The sequence below is a fragment of the Vidua chalybeata genome, chromosome 2 (assembly GCF_026979565.1).
Source record: "Vidua chalybeata isolate OUT-0048 chromosome 2, bVidCha1 merged haplotype, whole genome shotgun sequence".
Taxonomy (NCBI): domain Eukaryota; kingdom Metazoa; phylum Chordata; class Aves; order Passeriformes; family Viduidae; genus Vidua; species Vidua chalybeata.
Window position 1 is genome coordinate 115,727,618 of NC_071531.1, and position 22,670 is coordinate 115,750,287.

At 52.6% G+C, this 22,670-nt stretch overlaps 1 protein-coding gene across 8 annotated transcripts in view; it reads left to right on the forward strand.

Moving 5' to 3' along the window:
* The first annotated feature begins 3,112 nt into the window (after positions 1–3,112).
* Positions 3,113–22,670, forward strand: part of TIAM1 (TIAM Rac1 associated GEF 1) — a 156,513-nt gene continuing 136,955 nt past the window's right edge. For 4 of the 8 annotated variants that reach the window (XM_053934439.1, XM_053934440.1, XM_053934442.1 and 1 more), the window contains exon 1: positions 3,164–3,237. The gene's annotated coding sequence lies outside the window, so the exon portion shown is untranslated. Of the gene's footprint in view, positions 3,238–22,670 lie in introns of all 8 variants that reach the window. The other 4 variants (XM_053934447.1, XM_053934441.1, XM_053934444.1 and 1 more) reach the window with 4 other exon arrangements.

A 22,670-nucleotide genomic window follows, 5' to 3' on the forward strand; every position in this document is an offset into this window, starting at 1 on the left:
GACTGAGCTACTCCCGCGTGCCCCTGTCAGAAACAGCTCTCCTTTGTGCAGCTCAATCATTCCAAAACTCCGGATTTCCCTGGGGAGGTGTTTTACCCCCGCTGCATTTCCCTGAAAACAAGCTTTGCTGATGCTGGGTGATTGACGTGTATTTTCAGGGGGAATTTTCAGCCCAGGCCCGTCTTCTGCTTCCTTTGGAAACATTTTGGAGGAAACCCGAACCTTTTATGCAGACAATCACCGCGGGACAAAAGCAGCAGCTCCCAAATTAGCGGCGAGGAGGTGGAGGGGGACAAGCAGCGCACGGGCTTGGCACAACAGCCCGGGTTTGCAGATGAAGGGACGGGGCTTGGTGTGCAGAGTAACTGGAGCTGTCAGATGAGTAAGGAGCCTCGGCCGCTGCCCGCCGAGGCCCTGGGAAAGCAGCAAACCAGGTGGGATGAGTTCGGAATGCGCCCGCACAAGCCGCGGGTCCGCTGGGCTGCGCATCCCTGCCGGGCTGCGGCACGGGACGCGGGGAACGGCTCCCCGCTGCCAGGGGGCAGCGTTCGACGGGATTTTGGGAAGGAATTCCCGCCTGTGTCCCTGGCACACCTGGGATCAAAGTCAGGAAAGGACCCGTGTTTGATCTTCTGATTAAATGCTCTGCCTAAAGTGCTCGGTGTGGTAATGCCATTTAAAACCTGCCAGTAATTAGTCAGTGGCTTGATGAACAAAACTGGCATTTAATATTTGGACTTGATTTGCAAGCAACACGTGAATAATGATATCTGAGATTTTGTATTTGATTTTTAAAGGCAGAACAAACACACAGTATTAGAAAATAAATATTCTTTATTAGATACACAATGGGTTGCTTTGGCTTTCCCCACTCTGACTTTCAAAGGTGTTGGGGAGGTGCTCCCAGTTTTTTTTGTGTTGAAAACCACTGTCAGTTCAGACAGAGCTCATGTTTATTTATTAGTGCATTATAAAATGTGCTTTTCTGGGCTGGAGCTGAGGCTTAACAAAATCCAAGTGCTCGCAGAGCCCGGGTGAGCTGTGTCCCACATGGTGCAAACAAAGGCATTCATGTTCTCTGGTACAAGTTACACAGTTCTCTTATTAATTACTGCTCTGTCGTCTCTTGGTTAATGATTCTCTGGCTTCTGCTCATTCCCGTGCTCGGGGCTCCTCTTCTTTTGGGTCGGTGGGGTTTTGGAGCTGCTGCTCACGATCTGCCCTCCCAGAATTCCCTTTTTTTTTCCCCCAGCGGGAGCTCATTCTCCACAGTTACTTTTATGAGCTTCTTCCTTATCGTGGGGGTTCTGCCAAATGTCCTTCTGCATCGGAGGCACGTCCTTCTTCCCGAGCTTCGCTCACCTCCCCTGCGTCTGACATCATGGAAACACGTCCAGCCCTACGTCCTAGCAAGTGATTTGTTTTTCTAACACCTGGGTATCACCTAGAGCTCGTTGGCTGCTCTCTGTTTCTGGGATTATATCTTGATTAGGTTTGAGAGTGTACAAAGATCAAACATCACAGATCATGCTATTTAAGGGAATTCGGCATTTTGGGACAGAGGCAGAGGTGGGGAAAGCTCAGCACTGGTCCTGGGGTCAGGAGCCAGGGAGGAGAGGGTGCCTCAAGCAGCTCCCCAGAGCATTGTCAGAAACGATAGAGCGTTATCATTTTAGTTAATGGCTTTAATTAACTTTCAAATTAATTGTTTTTAATTTATCATAACCCATATGTATATTAATTATCGTCTGTTATTCCTGGATTAATCCTAGCCAGCATTTAGCGAAGCTGTCATAAGCTACTTTAGTGGCTTATGGGCAGAATGACTGAAACTTTCACTTCTGACGAACGAACTCTGATGTGCTCCAGTGACCAGAGCCTGGGAGAGGAAGATGGATTGGTGTACTTGGACGTCTGGAATGCAGAATTTACAGACCACAAGGACGTTTTGCAGAAAACAGAAGGTAAAGAAGAGACTAAAAAAAAAAAAAGAGTCAGTAGATATCTTGGAAAAGCCCTGCTGGAGGAAGTAGATAATAAAAAGACTAAGAATATGGACTAATTAACATGACGTGAGCAATCAATAACCAGTAGGATGGAATACTAATTAATGAAAGAGAGCGGTGTGATTTAGAAATGCCATTATTGGATGAAACGCATGAATAGGGGAACAGCTTCTGCATCCGCGCCTGTGCGGAGGCTGGAACTCTGCCGGGCGCCCAGCCGCGCACCCCCTGGCCAACAATAAAGCAGCGCCCGGCTCGCTGGCGCTCGGAGGGCGATGTGTGAGAGAGGGTTTCCTTCATCCCGACCGCTGGGGAGGGCTTGGCAGGAGCGGCAGTGGCAGCGGGGGGAGCCGAGGCCGCCGCCGCCGGGGCGCTGAGGGGCTCTGAGGGGCGCTGAGGGGCCGCGGGGAGGCTCTGAGGGCCGCTGAAGGGCTCTGAGGGGCTCTGAGAGGCTCTGAGGGGCCGCGGGGAGGCTCTGAGGGGCTCTGAGGGGCTCTGAGAGGCTCTGAGGGGCGCTGAGGGGCCGCGGGGAGGCTCTGAGGGGCTCTGAGGGGCTCTGAGGGGCCGCGGGGAGGCTCTGAGGGGCTCTGAGGGGCTCTGAGGGGCCGCGGGGAGGCTCTGAGGGGCGCTGAGAGGCTCTGAGGGGCTCTGAGGGGCCGCGGGGGGGCTCTGAGGGGCTCTGAGGGGCTCTGAGGGGCCGCGGGGAGGCTCTGAGGGGCGCTGAGAGGCTCTGAGGGGCTCTGAGGGTCTCTGAGGGGCCGCGGGAGGGGCCGGCCCGGGGCTCCGCGCGCCCGCCGCGCGCCCCGCGCGCACCGCGCCGCGATTGGCCGAGCCCCGGCGCGCGCGCCGCGCTCCCGCTCCCGCGGCCCGCCCCTCCCGCGCGCGCCCATTGTCACGCGCGGCGCTCCCCGACTCCAAAGGCCCCGCCGCCGCCGCCGCCGCCGCCCATTGGCCGGCGCGGCCCGGATTGACGCGCGGCTCGGCCAATGGGCGGCGCCGGCCGCGGCGGGCGGAGGGCTCGAGGCGGCAGCGGCGCCCCTCGGCGGCGGCGCGCGCTGAGCCGCGGGCGCCCGGCGGGCACCGGGGAGCGGCTCCCGGGGCGGGCGGCGACCCCCGGCCAGCGACGGGCCCGCGGCCACCGCCCGCCTGCCGCCCATCGCCGACAGGCCACCTACCCACCGACCGACCGTCCGCCGCCCGCGGTGGCGGCGGCGACCCCGGCGCCGTGCAGGTGAGTGCGCGTCCGGTGGCGTCCCCGCATCGCCGGAGCGCCCCGCGCCGGGGCATCGCGGGCGGCCCCATCCCCGCTCCGCCGCCGCTCCGCTCCGCTCGGCGCGGGGGGCGTGCGGCGGGTGCCGAGCCGGCCCTGCCGCAGCCTCCCGGAGCGCCGGGGCTGCTGTGCTGGAAATGTCCCCGCCGGACCCCGCAGGGACTGCGGGACCTCCGGCGCCGGCCGGAGCCCGGTGCCTGCCCCGCCGGTGAAGCGCGGGCCGAGGCGCGCACAGGTGAGCGGAGCGGGGCAGGTGAGGTGCCCGCCCCGGCCGCGGGGTCGCCGGAGGCGGGCACGGCCCGGAGCTGCGGCTCCCGGGGGATGCTCGCAGGCCGGGGACCCACGGGAAGCGCTGCCCCGCGGGAGTTGCGGGTCCCGAGGGATGCTGGCAGCCCTGGGGTCCGCGGGCAGCGCTGGCCCCAGCGCGGTCCCGGTGGCACGGCAGGAACCGGTGCGTGTGCCCAGCGCTGCCGCGTTGGCTTGGGAAGCGCTGGGGGAAGCTGGCGTGTTGTTGTTCCTCGTCAATGGCCCTCCGTTCCCGCTTGATCGGGGCATCCCGAGGGCTGGGCTAGCGGGAGCTGACCAGGGCTACGGAATAGTAGCACTCGGGAGTTGTTAATCATTTTGAAATTCTGATAAAAGAATGTATTGGAATAAATCAGGGGAGGCTGGGATCTGTAGAGCGATCAGTTGGGTGTCTGAGATTAGAGCATCTTTCCCCCTTCCTGTATTATTAAAACGCTCCTGTCTTTTACAACGACACTTCAGTGCTGTGATGTAAATTATTGAGCAAGGGCAGAGGAGACTGCCTTCACCTGTGCTGTAAGGGCCCAGTCCCACAGAGAGCAACTTCCTGCCACCCTTCCTGGCTTGGCAGCTCCTGGAGCTTGTCTGCTGTCCCTGTGCAGTCCTGGCTGCCCTTGCCCTGGAAAACCCTGCCTTGGGCAGGCAGGGTGTTGCTGTTGGATTGCACGGAGCTGCTGTCCTTGCTGCTTCCCAGGGAGCCGCAGGGATGGGACGGTCCCGTGGGATTCTGAAGGTGTGGGTGACCTTGGCGAGTGTGGCTCCCTCCCAGCTTTTTTGCCTTCTTTGCCCTTCTGCAGTGGTTTGGGGGCCGAGAGGTGCCCAAGAGGTCCTGGGGAGGGTCTTGGAAGGGGATGGTCAGCCTGTGATGGTTATTGGCTGTGCTGCGCTTGCACCTTTGTCCTGCTCAGGGGAAAACGGGACTGGGGAGTGTGTGGGGAATGAGTGGGGCTGTTTCTTCCCTTCCAGACCCTGCAATGGTGGAGGTGGGAAAGGAATGTAGCATAGTTGGCTCACCTCAGCTTTGGCTGCAGGCAGATCACTCCTGTTCCCACTTTGGGAGCACTTGCTGCCCCAGAGTCATGATTCCCATGGAGGAAAAAGCCATTTCCTTCTCTGACAGCAGAGCAGCTTGAAAATGCTTGTTGTGACAGGGCTTTCTCCCCAGAATGGTTTATTCTGCAGCCTTTCTGCTGTTGTTGTTATTCTTGCATTAATGACCCAGTTACGCTCTCCGGGATATTAAAGGCGATATTCTGGAGCTCTTACACGAATGCTTGTCATCTCTAATGGTAACTGGCTTTGGGCTCTGGCCCTGCATAATCTCAGGTGATGCTGACTGGAATTTGCCTCGAGGGAGACCAGATAAACTGCTGTTTGAAACGGCCTTTGTGGTGTCTCTGGGTGCTCTTGACCGGAGCAGAATCCAACGACTCCTGCCCCATGTCCATCCAGGGATTCAGCTGGTCTTGCTTGGGAGAGGAAAGGCCCTGGTGGGGTTTTCTTTGCCTATCAGAGGTGATGATGGTGCTGTGTAGCCCTCCAGTGGCGAGGAGCATTGGGAAAGCCTTGTGCTGCCTGGTTTGGGGTTGATCAGTGCGTGTAACGGGGGAGAGCCACGTTTGTGAGTACCAGAGCTCTGCTTCCCGGGCGAAGTTCTCGTGCTGTAGTGAGGAGCGCGGTATAAATAGCAGTGCTGGGTTTTAGCCACTGAATTCAAAGTTATGGTTTCCACAGCAACCAGCACTCGGGCCGTGGTTTGTGTATGGAATATTTCCCCCTGTTTTTAAAAAAGCCCATGTGGCTGGCATCTGGTGTGGTGCCGTGTCCAGTCCTCCTCCGCGAGCGCCCCTCGCTCCTTCCTCCTGCTCGCTGTTTGAGCATCCCCCTCCCAGGGGCTGCTCTTGCTCTGTTCCCAGCTTCCTGGGGACAGGAATAATAAATTCCCAGCCTTCTCCTGGGCCAGGGGTGTGTGCACCCAATCCCACCGTGTCCCTTTGTCTTCCGAGCCCTCCTTTGGGTGCTGCTGCCGTGCCTGGGGTGTGAGAGGCACGTCCATGGTGTATCCCTCAGACACCCACCCGTGCTTCCCCTTTCTCCCTTACCTGGGGGGTTGTTATTTCAGTGGTAGACCCACAGCCCCCCTGACTCTCCTCAGAGCTCAAAGGAGACCCAGGGCTGTGCTCTGCTGTGGAGGACCACGGGATGTGCCCTTGCTATAGGAGGATGGGGATGCAACGCTTGCTTTAATAAATGTTTGTCATACAAATGTGCAGTGTTGCTAAAGTGGTTTCATTTATAGCCAGGGGGCTGATGTATCTGCATGGTTGTGTCCAAGTTACAGTTTCCAGAGCAACTGGAGCAGCTTTGTGTCTTGGAAGACTGTTAACTAAAGCATGAAATGTTATATCAAATTTTCCTTTCTTAAATTCTCTAATCTCAGCTACTGTTAAAAACACAGCTGTGCTTATCTGAGGACGTGTTTAAAAGCCCTGAACGACCAAGCAGATCTTCTTCAGGTGTGTACCTCTGCCACAAAAACTGGGATGGGAAATGTCAGCCCCCAAAGTAATTATGCTTAGAGTTAAAGCAAAAGGCACTTTAAGTAAAAAAAAACTAAATAATCCACCAAAAAAAAAAATCCCAAGTGAAAAAAGACGAAAAGGAATGACATGTGCTCTGTTGAGTGGGGGTAATTTTGCACACCACAACATAAAAAAGGTCTCCAGCTGTTGGAGAGTGCCCAAAGGAGGGACAGGAGGGTGGTGAAGGGTCTGCAGGGGCCACACAAGGAGCAGCTGAGGGCACTTGGAATGTTCAGCTGGAGGAGAGGAGACTGAGGGGAATCTCCCTGGGGTCTGCAGCTTCCTCCAGAGGGGCAGCTGTGATCTCTGCTCCCTGGGACAGTGACAGGGAAGGGCTGGAGCTGTGCCAGGGAGGTTTGTGTTGGATATTAGGGGGTGCTGGGCACTGCCCACAGCCCCACAGAGCTGCCAGGGATGCCCAGGGTGGGATTGTTGGGGTGTCTGTGCAGGGCAGGGCTGGGCTGGATGGCCCTGGTGGGGCCCTTCCAGCTCAGGAGATTCTGTGGCTCTGTGATCTCGTCTCTGTCCAGAACTAGTGACAAAAATACAATCTGGGAAAGCAGTGTAAAAAGGCTGATGTCAGCTGAAAGCAATCATCAAATGAAGGCTGGAAAAAGGAGTGGGGCTCAGGATACCTGGGGGCAGCTGGGCATGCCGTGGTGCCGAAGGCTGGTCTGTTATTATTATTTTTTTTATTTCCTTCTCTTTGCTCTCCCCTTGGGCTGCTGCTGCCTGTGAAGCCGTGCTCCTCTTGCAGTGTCCCCCAGACACTTCCCTGAGCAGTAATTTCAAGGACTTTGGGTATAACGAGTCGCTTTCCCAGTGCAGCTCAGTTAGAGCCCGCGTTACTTTCCGAGCAGCGGGTGTCGCTCCCTTGTTGGTTTCGCCTCGTTCAGTGAAGTGTTGTGTCAGGAGCAAGCACAACATTCCCTTGGAAATGGACCTGCTGGGTACTTGCATTGCTTTGAGCAACGATGCTGTAAAGTGCTTTGTAGGTTTCTCGGGGAAACTCAGCCAGGAGACTTTAAGTGTTGGCTTGTGTCAAAAGGAATTACAAAGCGAGTGTCTCAGGGGTCTTCCTCTCTGTTTTTATGAGTAGCCTTCCAGCTCGGTGTCTTCCTCTTCCCATATTTACCAAGTGTGTCATGTCCCACTGATGCTGCCGCCTGCAGCCGCCCTGTCAGCAGCCTATGGGCTTCGCTTAATAAAATGGAGGAGCGATTCTTCTCCTACGAGATGTTTTTGAAATGAAACTTAAACCCCAAACCTTGTGATCTTTGGTGTGCTGCCCAGATTAGAGAAACAAAATGATGGAAACAGCAGCTGGAAGGGAGCTGCAATACCTTGAACTTCTCCCCGAGTCGCTTTCAGGAAAGGTGAAGGTTTTTCCTTCTCTGTGCTCAGCCCAAGCTTTGTGATGTGGGAAGGGATTTTAGTTTGGAGCAAGGCTGCAGTGGGCTATGCCGGGTATCTTCCAACGGGGAAGTCTCCCTGCAGCTTTGGCTGCAGGTGAGAGGGAGGAGGAGAAGCTCAGATCAGAGGGGAGAGGGGAGGCAAGGCTGCTTTCCCTGGGTTGGTGATGAGGAGGGACGGGCTGCTCCTGAGCACTCACTTGGGGCAGAGCAATTCCTGAAGTGCTGTGCTCTCCCCCGGACACTGGGTTTGAGAAAAGCCCAGTTTTAGTTCTGCCCTTTCCAGCTAGGCAAAGTACCAACTTTGGACTAGGGCTTTGTGCTGGCTGAAAAAAGTAATTTCACCTCCCAGTCGGGAAACCTTTCTTCTGGTGGCAGCAGATCTGTGTTTTGAATTTTGCAGCCCAGGCTGCAGTAACAAACACTTGGGACACCTCTGGCCACAGTTACCTTGTGTGTGAGGAGAGGATTCTCTGCTGCATCACAGCGTTTGGCATGCCTTTGTGTCTGTTTTTCCCCTTCATATGCGCTGTGCCTAAGATTAGTACAGTTTTCCTCCTCGTGGATAAATAATTTAAACACCTGGACTGATTAAGTGTGTGCATCTCAGCTCAGAACAGTCGTGACTTCTTTTTTTTAATTTTTTTTTTTTTAATTCCAAGACTGCCTTTCCTGAAGAAGAGTCAAAGCAACTGAAAATAGCTTCATCACAGAAACATCAAGCATAACTTGGGGATTGTTGCCCTCATGGCAGGGATTCTGACAGTGTACATTTACCTCCCCATTAGCAACATCTCATTGAACGCTCAAGGGTTTATTGACAACTCGTTTGCTCTGCCTAATTGCGTGCCTTGCTGCGGGGCAGGTCTGCCTTCCCTTGGCACTGCTGGTGGAGGGGCCAAATCCCCGCTCTCCCAGTCCTGCTGCTGTGGGCTCGCCCCAAACCAAGCTCCTAAAGAAAGAAATCTTTTTCCCTGCTGAGTGACCCGTCTCATCGTGCCTCAGTCAGCGCTCAGACTGCCTGACAAAAGCGCGATCAGATGACTGGAGTTTCCTCTCCCTTTGTTGTCAAAAAGTGCTCTTGGAACTACCTTTATGGAGCAGCTGAACGTCTCTGGGCTCCAGTTAAACCACAGCTGGAAAACATCTCTCATCTCTCACTCAAAACATCTTCTATCTGGAGATGTAAAGCCTCGTGCCAGAAAGCTGCGGCGGAATTCTTTGCCCACGATTTTTCCTGCTGCACCAGCACTCCTCTGCAAGAACACGAATACCCTGGCTGCCTGTGTCTTGCCTGTCTGATCTGCAGGAGGAAGTGTGCAGAAAGCCAGCAGCATTAGGAAAGTTTTGCTTGGCTTTTGGGTTTTTTGATTCCCCACCTCCCCCCCCCTTTTTTTTTTTTTTAATATATTTTTGTGTTTTACTCTAACCTGGTAGATTTGTCAGGGATTCAGCCCTCCCTCTGGCTTTGCAGCCTCCCTCAGAAGCAGTGCTCAGCCAGACACACAGCTCTCAGCAAGCCAGGGCAATTCCTGCTGGGATCCAGTTCCTGCTTGTCCGGGGGACCCATCCATTGCTGGAGCAGCAGGCAGCTTTTGTTGTTTCTAATGGTCCCATACCCCAGCCCATCACACTTTGCCTCTTCCAAGGCAAATCTTAGCCTTGCTTGGGGAGGAATGGCCTCTCCAGCCCTTCCACTCCATCTCTCCACTGAACTCTGCTGGGATTTTCCCTGGAAGTTGCTGCCCTCGGTCACCAGCAGGCCGTGGACAAAAAGCCTGTCCCTCCTTGTTCCAGCAGGGCTCTCTTGGGCTGCACCAGCCCCTCACCTCAGCTTGCTTATGGGAAGTGTGTCTGAAACCTTGAGAGTCCTGCTTCCTGACCACCCAGCGAGTTCCTGGCGTTTCTGTGCTCTTTGGAACGTCCATGAAAGCCTAAATTCATGCCCTAGCTGCATTTCTGCATTCCTACCTGCAGGACTTGCTGGAGGCCTCCGTCTGTAGCTTGTTCCTCCTCCAGAAACCTTCCCTGATGTCTGGGCAGGTGTGATGCAGTTGCAGTTGCACTTTAAAATCTGCAGGAGCACAGGAAGGAAAAAAAAAAACCCGGCAGAGAGAGCTGAGTGCAGTTAACTCTTCCACTTAATCTAACGTCGTGGTGCCATCAGGCTTTTGGGGGTGGCAGTGGGTTTTGATCCGGAGGGTTTGGTGTTTGTAATGCCCATGAACTGACACACAACGAAGTTCCACCTCAACCTGAGGGAGAACTTCTGTCCATGGAGGGGGCAGAGCCCTGGAACAGCTGCCCAGGGAGGGCCTGGAGACCTGGAGACATCCCCAAAATCCCAAATTCCTGCTCCAGATGACCCTGCCTTGGCAGAGAGGTTGGCTGGGTGATCTCAGAGATCCCAGCCATCCCAGGGTTCTGTGAACATAAACCCTGGCTTGTTTCTACTAAAACACATTTCCTGGCTTGGCCATGCCCGTGTCCTGGCAGAGGCACACTGACACCTTGGCAGATCTGGCAGTGAAGGGTTTTTTTGGGATCTTTGGGATTTCTCCCGTGACTCGTACAACTTTGTTTATTCTGTGAGTTCTAGCAGCAGGACGGGCTGGTGCTGCCCCTTTGCCCAGGGGTGGCTGTGAGGCAGGGCACTGGAGCTGGCAGAATCACCTGCCAGCCTAATGAAACGCACAGCTAAACGAAGATAAAAGCGCCAGGCGAGTGAGTTGCTTTTGAACAAATCGCCTTTTGACTTCGCTTTTTTATTGAGGCTCGCTGGAGTGCGGCGATCCCTCTGTGAAAATAAGGTGAGCAATTAGTATTAATTGATTTGGGGTTTAATACGGGTTGGGATGAGCTTGCTGAGGCTCACTTGGCAGTGTGTGCAGTTCCAGGAGAAACTGATTGCGTTTTGTCTCTTCCGTGTGTCGCTTTCCCTTCAAGGACTAATGCAATTCCATCACTAATGAACAGGATGTTCCATTAAACGTGCATTCAACTCCTGATCGTTAACAAGTGTCTTTTTAGGATCCTTCTTCCTCGCTAGCCCCCTGCTTTGCTGGGTATACACTATTGGATTTTCCTCTTGGCTTTTTAAAGCTGTGAGTGGAGGTGGCAAGAGCTGTGTGTCCATTCCTGTATTCCTCTTTGGAGAGTTATTTTGCGTGGCCTGGCCGGGGTTTTTGTGTGTTTTGCCTTTGGTAGCAATTACTGCTGCTTGCATTTGTGGCTTCCAGTGGAGAACAAAGCTGGTTTGTGTGCTGGCCAGCAGTAATTGTTGACAGTTGATAATGCTGGAGACCTCTCATTGTGGCTGGGATCTGAATTGTACCAACTTCTGCTGAACCCAAATTACAGGAGTTTCATTTTAGCTTCAGGGCTCCCATGCTGGAATATTTTCTTTTCCTCTGGTAATAAAGCAAAGAAAAAAATGAGTTTGAGGTCTTTCCTAAACGTGCCACGTGAGACACAGAACTGAAGTGTCACAAAAACTGCCAGAATTTCTGTTCTTACCCTTGTCTGCTCTCAGACTGTGTTGGTAACACAGAGTTATTGTGTCCCATGGGGTGGTTAAAGTCATTCCCTGCCTGTTTCAGTCTGCTCTCTGTGTGTGTTAGGTGGAATATACTGAGTAAGAGGGGCTTGCTGGGGGTTCTGCATGTCCAGTTGCTGGAGCAGCTCATGGACCATGATCTCAAGGAGCTGGATGGGAGGGTGGGACCCCCACAATGTGGGGGAGCTTCTGGGCCTTGGCTGAGAATCTGCTTTTCCTGGAGATTTCAGTGAAGCCACTGGTGTTACCTGGGTGTTATCCAATTTCTTTTCTCGGTGAAATTTTCCTGAGTAGGATGGTTTGAGAAGGAATGTGTCATTTATGGAGGTTCAGGTTGGGCATCTGCAGGATTTCTTCACAGAACGATCAGAGGTTGGAATGGATGTCCAGGAAGGTAGGAAGGCCTGGATGTGGCATCAGGGCTGTGACAAGGTGGGGATCAGACACAGGTCAGACTCCATGGCCTGGGAGGGCTTTTCCAACCTGGAGGATTCTGTGCTTTACAAATGTCTGAGAACAGTGTTTGCCCGGGAGTGATTAGGAGATTCAGTAATGGATTAATTGTAATTATTGCACTGGAACCCTCCTGATGTGCCTCTGTCCTCTCAAAAAGGGTTGTGTGGGAGAGGCTGAGGGCCCTGTTTTGCCTTGGGCAATTACTTGTTGGCAATGCACGTTTTTGTCCTTGTGTCCCAAATTAAAGCTGTTTAGCTTTCAACTTGGAATTGGTGTGAAATTCCTACTTCTCTTCTACATGTGGAAATTATTTGTTGGCAGCACGTGATTTCAGGGCCATGTTCTGGTTTGCATCACAGGAAGGCTTCAGAAGATTGGGGGAATAAAAGGACATTTTTCCTTTGGCCACTCGTAGGTGTTTGGAGGTACCTGCTGGGGCAGGATTTGGGGTGAGCTCAACCTGGGTGAACCTGGAGCTCTTTGTGCAGCTCCCCCTTCCCGTGAAGGCATTCTGAATTTTCTTCCACTCTGAAATACATCTGTATTTCTGTATTTGTAATATGAAGGGACTAAATAGTGCCAGATCCTTCTGTCCTAGGCATGAGGACAGACCTGGGCAGGTGCTACTGACACTTCTCCAAAATGCTCCCCCAGCTTCCAGGAATGTGTGTTGGGGGGGATTTTGCAGCCTATTTAGCAAGGTTTTTTTGGTTTTCCCAGAGGGAGCCTCTCTCTTGGTTTTTAACCATGTGCATCAGGTTTTGAGAGGACTGCATGAGTTTCTCTCTGGGGAATATGAAAATGGGCAGATGGCATCGTGTCTGTCAGGTGTGTGTTGTGTGAGGCTTGTGATGGCTCAAGAAAAGGCTTGGATGGTGTTGACCAGCAGCCCAGCTGGTGGCCACACCCACGCTGTGGCTGGGCTGGGGTTGCTTTGGTTTATTTATTTATTGTTTTTTTATGTGTGTGTGCTGAGGTGAAGGGTGAATGCAGTGCAGCGTAAAAGCTCCCGCAGTCCCTGCAGCCTGGCCTTGGGCACTGCCAGGGACCCAGGGGCAGCCACAGCCACAGGGAAGGATTCCTCCCCAGTATCCCATCCCTCCCTGCCCTCTGGCACTGGGAAGTTCATTCTCTCCCAGCCTGTGTTTGTCCTTGGCACTGCCCCGACCCAGGTGCAGCCCTTGGCTTTATTGAACATGCCCAGGTTGTCCCAGGGCCACCTCTGCAGCCCACCCAGGCCCCTCTGGATGTGCCATCCCTTCCCTCTGGTGTGTGCCACCACCACCGAGCTCAGTGCCATCAGCCCCACTGTCCTTGTCACCAGCAGAGACATTAAACAGCTCTTCCACAGAGAGGGAGAGAAGTGTCCCCAAAGCTCTCAGAAGCAGAGCTGGGCTCTGTTTGTAAGACAGCAGACCCTGTAAAAAAATCCTGTGAGTATGGGCACCCCTGAGTCAAGCCAGGTAAAAGTGTACCTGTGTAGTGCTTGCTTGCAGTTGTGAATTCAAACGCTTGACTTAACTGACAGATCCCACGGGCCATCCCTTTTCCTTGCCTTTTCTCCCCTCTGAGGCTGGAATCTTCACCCATGTCCTTCCTCTGGCCTTGTGCAGGGGTGAGAGAGGCAGGGGGACAGCGAGGAGGCACCTGGAGGGGGGAGTCAAGGAAGGAGTGCTTGTAGGTCTGGCCAGCAGGGAGAAAGTCTGCTCTGTATTTTTAACTAAGAGTGCCAAAAGACACTCCCCTCTCCTTTCTCTTCCCGGAAAAAGAAGGGAAAACATCCCTCAGAGGGACCCCCCGGGGTCTGACAGATAAGCTGTCTGCATTTTTGTGGCAGGGAGTCATCTCCTTGCCTTAGCCCCTCTCCAGGTAGGCTTTATCTGCCCCCATCGGCCCCGCAGGGCTCTCTGGTGTTCCTGACTGTTTCACAGAACTAAACTGCTGTTCCAGTCCCCAGGAGCTCCGGGGGCAGTGGATGTGGCTGCTGGGGGCTTCTCCCGTGTGCCCCAGTTCTCACCTGGAACTCTGGCCAGGTGAGTTTGCCCACTTCCTTGGACACTTGCTGCCTCCTGGCTGAGCTTCTGTGGCTGCTTCTGGCCCTGGCCCCTCCAGTTTGGTTTCTTGAGCTGGCCCTGTGTCCCTGCAGAGCTCAGACATGAAACCAGGGCTTGCTCTGGTACCTTCTTGCTGCCTTGGACCATTCCATTCCAATGGAGCATGTTACAAGTTCTTTTTTTTTTTTTTTTTTTTTTTTGTCAGTGCTTTCTCCATTGCCTCCTTTTGCCCTGCAGTGGGAGCAGGAGAGACAGCAGCAAAGGGGACTGAACCCTGTGCTTGAAACCAAACTCTTAGCTTGGTGTAGCTGTAGGAGCAAATCCATAGTTTTTCTGCAGAGAACCCAAATTTTTTTTGAAGAGAAATTATGCTTCAGGTCGTTCCTTGTGCTGGAAGCGTGGAAGGACATCCTTGAGCCTGGCTCTTGCCTGACCTGTTTGCTTCATCCTGGCTGGGGGGCAAAACCAAAGGGGTGTGGATGGACAAGAAAGAGGAAAAAATGTTTTCCCAGAAGGATTGGAGCTCTGCTGAGAGCCTGTAGGATCCAAATCCTGTGGAGGAGGCAGGGGCACCCTAGTGGGAATCATGCTGTGGGGAATTGGGACTGGCAGGACGTGAAGTGCCTCGGGAGATCTGCCTGCTGCAGATGCTCCAGCTCTCTGGAATCAGTGAACAGCTGAGCCTCCTGCACAGGGAGGTCATTTATTCCCTGTTCTCATGCGTGGAGGGAGTGAGCCTCGGGATAATGTGAGCAGCTTGGGCTGGGGATCCTCGCTCAGATCATCCCAAATCCTTGTTGACAGAAGGAATGTGTGGATTTCTTGCCTCGTGGCTCATCTGCAGCAGCACAGGCAGACAGGGACCTGTTTATCCCCTTGGGCCACCAATAATCTTTTAGGGAAGCCTCCTGCTGGGTTTCTGTGTCCCCCTTCATGTGAGGGGCTTTGTCAGCACCCACTTCTGAGTGGGGACCTTGGGAAGATGTGTGTGTGCTCTGTGACCCTTTTGTGCAGGGGAAACCTGGGTTGGAATGAGGGGAAAACAGTGGCACTGGTGATGGTTCAACATAATGTCTGCGGTGGACACCGGTCTCTCTAAGCTGTCCTAAAAAGAATGTGACCCTTCTCCCAAGCTGAAGCTGGGAATTCCTGTATTTTTTGTACTTCTGGAAGTTTTCCAAGGAAGCAGTGAGAGTCATGAAGCATTTCTGAGAGTTACCCAGGGGTGTTGCCCTGCCTGGGCTCTGCAGAGCGCTTTCCCAGCAGCAGTGTTGGTGTGCTGATCTGCTGAGCTGTCTCTCTCCATGCCACTGAATTATTTTCTTGCTCTCAGCTGTCAGTTTGTACTTCAGTGGTGAAACTGCGTCCTCTGGAGAGAGCTGTGCCAAAAATGGAAAAGCCTGTGCTTGACCTGTTCTGGTTCTGGGTCTGCACTGGGCTTTGTGAGAAGGGATCATTTAATCACCGTCACCATTACCCCAGGGAAGGGTGCAGCTATGTCTGGAGGGGTTTAGGTTGGAGATCAGGAAAGCTTTTTCCCCCAGAGGCTGCTGGGCACTGCCCAGGCTCCCCAGGGCATGGGCACGGCCCCACAGAGCTCCAGGAGCATTTGGACAATGCTCTCAGGGACAAGGTGGGGTTGTTGGGGTGTCTGGGCAGGGACAGGGGTTGGGACTGAATGATCCTTGTGTGGCCCTTCCAGCTCAGGAGTTTCTGTGATAAGTGATTACGAAAATCCAGAGGCACTTGGGGAGTCAAGGGGTTAGAAGTGTCTTCACTCAGCTTGGGCTGGCAATTCTGGATTTCCCCTCAGTGGATAGAAAGAACAAGTTGTCCCAAGGGAAGGATTCTGTGTCAAAAAACAAAATCAAACCCCAAACCCTCCACTTTTAAAAAATGAATTTCCAGCATGTCTGTGCACTTAATCACCCCTTTAATACAGGGGACACAGAGCTGTTCACCCCATCAAAGGGCCTGATGCAAATGTACAATATTCTCTCAGCACATCCTTCCTTCCTTCCCCAGCAGTTTAATGCTGGAGGTTGTGGGAGGAACTGTGTGTGAAAGACTTTATCTCCTAAGAGAAAGTGTCTGAACCTGTTTGCACTTCAGGGGCAGGCACTGCAGCTCCTTCTTTGTCCCTGTGCAAGACCAGCTTTTCTTCTTTTGTGTGCAGGGTGCTTTGGCCTTTCCTGTTGCTCTGTAGCATTGCAGAATGGGAAGATGACAGAAATACAGGAAAGGAGAGGCAATTATCTGTGTGTGTTGTTTTCTGCTTCCCTTCCTTCCTAATTTTTAGCTACCCGTTGAAGAGAACTGGTAAGCTTCTCTTTCTCCAAGAGCAGACAGCCAAATGCTCTGGAATGGCCTCATTTTTGAGGCATCAGGGGTTTGTGTCTTTCTGCAGGCACTGGGAAGTGCTGGGCTCTGATCTGTCTCCAGATCTAGTGGAGCGTCTCTCTTGCACGTGCCATTGCATGTTTTGAGGTCATTGTTGCTGCTTTGATTGGTGAGGGATTGGGATGGAAGCTGGGAGGAGTCCAGGGGCTGTGGTGCCTCGGTGGCCACGCTGTTCCTTGCTAAAGCCAGCTCAGAGCTGAGGCCACTCTGTGGTGCCTGGAAACACCTCCTGGGTGTGCAGGACAGCTGATATCGATGGAGCTGCTCCAGCTTGCCAACAAAACTCAATCCAGCCCTAAATCTCGTCTTTCCACCTGGCTATGGCACTGTCACTCCTCCAGGGATGTTTGCCTTTAAAATTATGTCTGTAAGCTCAGTGCAAAAAGATAATTTCTACCCTTCTAAGCTTTTGAAAGAGATTCAATCAATTTGTCTTTTGCTAACCTGTGCCAATGTTGTCTCTGTATGAAATACTATCTCTCCTAGCTGAGATTAAAATTTCCCATTCTCATTTAACTTTAGAATGTTCTAAAATTCAGGGCCTGTAACCGTGCCAGAGTAGAGTTGTTTTGTGTAACTGCTTTTTACAGAATAAGATGTAACTTGCAGAAATAGTGTTTCAGGGAATTTAAACACAGATAGTGATCTCTCCATCCATATAGCTGAAATCACAGTGATGTCAAAGTGATTGTCAGACCTTGGGTTTCTCCTTTCAGATCTGTTAAAGGTTTGTTCTGCTGGTTGAGTCTGTTTTCATCTCCCTTGCTCGTTATCAGAGTGCTGCTGCCACTTACTCTGCCCTCTTTGTACTTGGCTTGCAATACCTGCTCCCACTCCAGAGGCCTAAAGTAAACATGCTGCTATTTTGGTTCAAGTAGTATCTTCAGCTGTGTTTTTTTGTATTTTTATTTGAGGTGAATATAACCCAGCATACCCCTCACTATTTATTTGTGCTGAAGTGGTGGCCAGCCCGTGACCCGAAGGCCAGCGTGCTTAAGCATTTCATGTACAATAGTGCCTGCCTTGCAAAGAAAACACTGATAAAGAAAATAAATCCAAGTCTAACCAGGAGGCTGTGAGTATCACAGGATGCTGTGCCCCGTGGTTCAGCTGCAGTGACCCTGCCAGGGGCTGTGAGCTCCCTGTCTCGCTGGATAATGGGAATAAAGAGTCAGCTGCATGCACTGGGACTTCTCCTGGTCCCTGGAGCGTGGCTGCTGCTCCAGGTGTGGCACTCAGCCCCAGCCAGGGCACAGGGGCCTCAGGGCAGCCCTGTGATGTGGGTTTGCACAGCCCCAGGGCTGGCGAGGGGAGCAGGGTGTCCCTGTGCCCGTGGTCTCCATGGGGCTTCTGCTACAGAGGGAAATGGGTTTGGATTTTTGTCCTCGTCTTTCAAAATTGCTGCTGGTGATCCCTTGAGTTCTGGAGAGCTGGTCCTAGAAAGAGACTGCTGAGCTTCCTTAAAACAGCTAATTAAGTATGTACTTAAGCTTGTCTCTGTTAGAAACTGGCCAGCCTAGCTGTAATAGGATTGTTCTGGCTCGTTTTAATTGTGCTGATCCAACTTGTGTGGATGCTTCAGTGCAGGATAACATTTGGGAGCAGACTTCTCTTGCAAACCTGCAGTCAGACCGACCCCTTCCCAAAATCACAGAATCCAGGATTGGGTCAGGCTGGAAGGGACCACCGTGGGTCACTGGTGCCACCTCCCTGCTCCAGCAGCGCCATCCCAGAGCTCAGGGCACAGGAGCGTGTCCAGAGGGGTGTGGGATATCCCCAGGGAGGGACACTCCACACCTCTCTGGGCACTGCCTGGGGACGTGGCCCATCCTGGGCTGAGCAGAGGCAGGATCCCTCCCTGGCCTCCTGGGAATGCTGTTCCCGATGCCCCCCAGGACCCCCATCCCTCCTGGCTGGCTGTTTGGCTGTGCTCATCCTGTGACTGTGGGGATGGATCCTCCTTTTCCCCCTGCTAGCTGAGAGGCAGCAGCAGCTCCAAGTGATCCCAGGTGGCAAAGAACATTCCTGATGCTCATCCTCACCGCTGGATCTGCCTGGCTTGGCACTGTGGATGACCCCACATCAGGGGCCATGAGAACAGTCCTGCATAAATATTTCAAGTCAGGAGTTACTCGTGCATACAGTATTCAATTTGATTTATTTATTTGATCCAGTGTTAAGAGCAGAGGAGTTGAACACTCGGAAGTGCCTCGAGACTCCTTGTGTGCATTCAGCAGAGGGGTCTTGAGTCAGTGCTGTGCAACTGTGGCAGGAGTTTATTTTTATTTCTTCCTGGGCCTTCCTTCAGGATGTTTCCTTTTAACAAACAATTAAAAGGGTTTTAGTTTTTTAAACATTCCTTATGTAACATCCAAAATATATTTTAAGCAGAAGACTGCTTTTTTTTTTTTTTTCTCTTTTTCTTTCCTGCTGAAATAGCAGAACAAGTCTTTGGTGGGAGCTTGTTGCTCTGCTTTGTGCCTTTTGTGACTCTGCAGAATTGCTGTTGCTCTCCCTTTCTTGGCTGTGGGAAGTCCCACTGGAAGTGGTTTGGAAGCTGGGGGAATTTCAAGTCAAACCTTTGCTGGGCTACAGAGAAAGCTGTTGTCCTCACTGTTAAATTCCTCCTCCACAGGCAGGGAGATCAGGACTAACCTCTAATTAGAGCAAGGAGGGCTTGTGTGAGCATCCCACTGACAGGAGAAGCTTTTGGCTTCTTCCCTGGGAAAGCAGCCTGGCTCTGGGGTTGCTGCCTGAGGGAGGGTCCAAAACTCTCCTCCTGCCATTTCAGCAGTATATAAAAATATAATAAACTGGTGTTTTCCCCTTTGGGCTTTAGATCGAGCTTTTGCTATGACAGTGTCACAAACTGGGGAGGAAAAACATAAATAAATATGTCAAAGCTCCCAAAAACCCCACTGCCTCTGAGCCCTTCACTGCAAAAGTATTTGACTTTAGTGGCTTGTTTTAAGCCTTGGCTTGTGAGCCCCTTTCAAATCAGGTGTACTGCTGAAACCAGCCTGCAGTAATGGGGCAGTTTTGCTGCTGACTTTGCTGCGTGTGAGAGGGAATCCCTTTTTTCCTCACTGCCAATGGAGATTGCTGTCAGGTCGCTTCTCCTTTTTCTGGAAGAAGATTTGCTTCAAAAGACTTGAAGTATAAATTCTCCGTCTGATATTTGCCTTGAATGGGTAGCACTGCTAAAAAATTAATGGAGTGCAATAGCCTGGATGATGATTTTGCCTCTGATGTGAAGGAATTTTATATTCTTCTTTTCTTTTTAATTGCCTGGTGCTCTTTCTTCTTAACTATCTGTATATCTATCTCATTTTCCTTTTTTCCTGTGTGTGCAATTCCCTGGGATCCTGGTGATCATCGCTGGGTTAGCAATTCAGCCTGGCATGGCTGTGACTGGGGCACCTTTGATGTTTATGCTGATAACCACAGGCAGCTCGGGATGCTTCAGCTGGGTAGAAATGGAGCTGAAATAAGAAGTTTGTGTACTTGAAGATAGTCAGTCCCTTCTCTCAGCTCGTGTGCACGTGTGGATTTTTCCAGGGAGAAATCAGGACGAGGCAGAGACAGATTTTACTCTGGAGCAGTGTTTTATTTCACTTTGCAGCAGTGTTTATTTCCCCTGGGCAAAACCAAATGGTGACTACCTTGTAGAGATTGCAAAGAAACATTAATTACTGTGGCATATTCTCCTCTTTGGCTCAACTCGTGCCATTTTAAAAGTGTTTTCCATAGTTTGGATTTGTTTGTGTGGGAAGTCAGTTACATAATTAAAGCAAATTCTGTTCTATGATTCTATGTTTTTCAGCCAAATGTTTTCCTTTAAATTAGTACTGTCTGTAGCTGGGTAAAAAAGAGGAGTGTCCTTGTCAAAGTTTTTTTTTTCCTCTTTTGAAGCTTTTTTCATGTACTCTTCCTAATGGGCATTTCCCAATATTATTCTTTGTAATTGTTTTGTGGTCATTGTGTGCTCTGGTTTGAAAAGGCTCATTAGGAAGCAAAGCCCTTGATGCCCAGCTCAGGAGTGGTATTTATGATGTGTGAGGCGCTCTCACTTCGGTGGGGGGGGTTTGCAGGAGGTGTTTCTGCTGGTTTGGGCCCCGCTGTGAATGGAGGCTGTTCTGATGAGGAAATTGCTGTTTTCCTGCCCGCCGTGCTCCAGGCTTTGCATTGGTGCTGCTGGGGAGTGTCTGGGATTTGGGCTGGCAGAACACCGGTGGCTTTTCCTTGTGGAGAGCCTGACCCAGTGCTGGGGGCAGGAATGAGGATGGCAGCCTTCAGCCCCTGCAGGGAGCTCGGGGGGCTCTGAGCCCACGTGCTTGGGACTATCTGGTATTAAGTGGGACAGCAAATGTGCACACAGAATCCAGGAGTTGGGCATGGTGCTCCCTGCTCACACTTCCCAAAGGCGTGCGGGGTGCCAGGGGTGGTGTGGCAGCGTTGGGAGGCTGCAGCCCCATTAGGTTTGTGGCATGGGAACGGGAGGTGAGCAGGTGTTCTGCAGGAGTGGGGTCTGATCTAAGCCAGGCTTGACAAAACAGTGCTTTGCAAAAGAGCGTGGAAGCATCTCCTCTGTGGAAATGTTGTTCTCCTGGGTGCCTGGGACGTGGCTGTAACTCTTGAGGTGTTCAGGAAGAGGTTTTCCTGCAAATCATTGCAGAGCTGACTTTGGAGGGGCCTTTGGCTGCCCTCAGTGTGGGGGGATGGTTCTGTGCAGTGAGAGTCGTGAGGTGCACCTCAGCTCACTTCTCACCCACCTCTCGTTCCTTTGGACTGCCTTGCTGCTGGCATCACTCAATCATGGAATCATGCATGTTGGGAGGGACCTCCACCATCATCCAATCCCCACCTTGTCACCAGCCCTGAGCGCTGAGTGCCACCTCCAGGAATTCCTTGGACACCTCCAGGGATGGGCACTCCAAACCTCCCTGGGTGGATCCAAGGACTGAGCACCCTTTCCATGGGGAAATTCTGATGTCCAGCCTGAGCCTGCCCTGAAGTCATTCCCTCTTGTCCTGTCCCTGTTCCCACCCAGCTGTCCCTTCCTGTCAGGAGCTGTGCAGAGCCACAAGGTCCCCTCAAACCTCCTTTTCTCCAGGCTAATCCCCTTTCCAGCTCCCTCAGCCTCTCCTCCTCAGACTTAACCCTCTGGACCCTCTACCAGCTTTCTTGCCCTCCCCTGGGCTCAATTTGAGCTGGATCTTTAAAATTGTCGTTGATTCTGACTGAAATGCGAGAGTTTTGTTCAGCTCCACTGTGATCAGTGAGCTTGCTGGAGGTGCAGAGACACAGAGATGGTCTCCCCTGGGTATGGCACTGAAATACCAACTGCACTTGGGGCATCTGCTGAACTCTTGCACTCGTGGTGTGGAAATGCAGGACTTGGGTTGACTTGTAAAGCCTTGGCCTCTGTGGGGCTGGAATAGCCTGAGCTGGGAGGGAGGATGGAGCTGTGTGAGCATTCTGTCTGCTGGATATACTGCAGGGAACAAGCCCTGGGTTTTCCCTGCCTGTTCCACGGGAGCTGCATTTCTTGGGGCGCTCTGTTGTGTCTCTGAGCGGTGTGAGTGCAGACACTCTGAAGTGCTCGCCTCTGACTGTGCTCGTGGGGCAGCCACCCCTCAGGAACCCATTCATGCTGAAGGCATGAATCACACAGGCCTGGGAGACGTGGATCCCGGACGGAATCCCGATCCCTGGTGTGTCAGCGGCAGCAGGGACTCACCAGGTGGCTGGAGTCGCACAGACAGCGGGTTCGTGGCCACGGGCGCGCGAGGAGGAGGAGGGACCAGACGGAGCAGTTCTTCTTGTTCCTGCTATCCACATTCTCAATCTCTCCAGAGCCTGCTTTTCCAGCGCCAAACATGCCTGTGCTGTTCCTTGGCATGGTGGGTTTGCCTTGCCAAGCGAGGACTGATCCCGAGAGGCTCCTGTGGGGTGCTACGAGGAGCCTCCCCGTTTCTTCTGTGAGGAAAACTTGGCACAGGCACCCACTCAGCCCTCACTGACTTCTCTATAAGGATTTTTGGGGGCAATCTTACCCTGCAACTTCCCTGTACTTGGTGCATCATTATCTTTGGCTGCTCAGAACCAGAAAGGTCACGTACGTGAGCCTTTCTTTCTTTGCTGAATTTCAACATGGCCATTACCCTTCCTGCAATCTGCCCGCCCTGCTGCGCATGGGGACGTGTGGGACACGTCTGTTTCCTGGTCCCTTTGAGTAACTGTGTACAGACCATCTTCTCACCATCTCCTCACCCTAAAAATCCCTTGGCAACTGGGCAAACCAGGAGCTGGCTATGAGGGGAAAAGATCCCAGCTCTTGTGTTGGATTCTGCTACTGAGTGCATCCCTGGGCTATCAGGGATGGGGAGGAGTTGCCTTTGAAACTACCACGGAATCACTCCCACCACCAATTCCACTGAAAGGAGAAGCAAAATTCCTTTCCACAGTCTTTGTCTTGTGAATTAGGGAGCAAACCTTGGTGGCTGTGGGTGGTGACAGCAGGCCCCTGCCGTGGTGGCACGGCTGAGCTCAGGGGTGGTGTTGAGCTGCAGTTTGCTCATCCCGTTCCCTCCCCGGCCCCTCGAGTGAGTTCTGCCTCCTGTTCAGT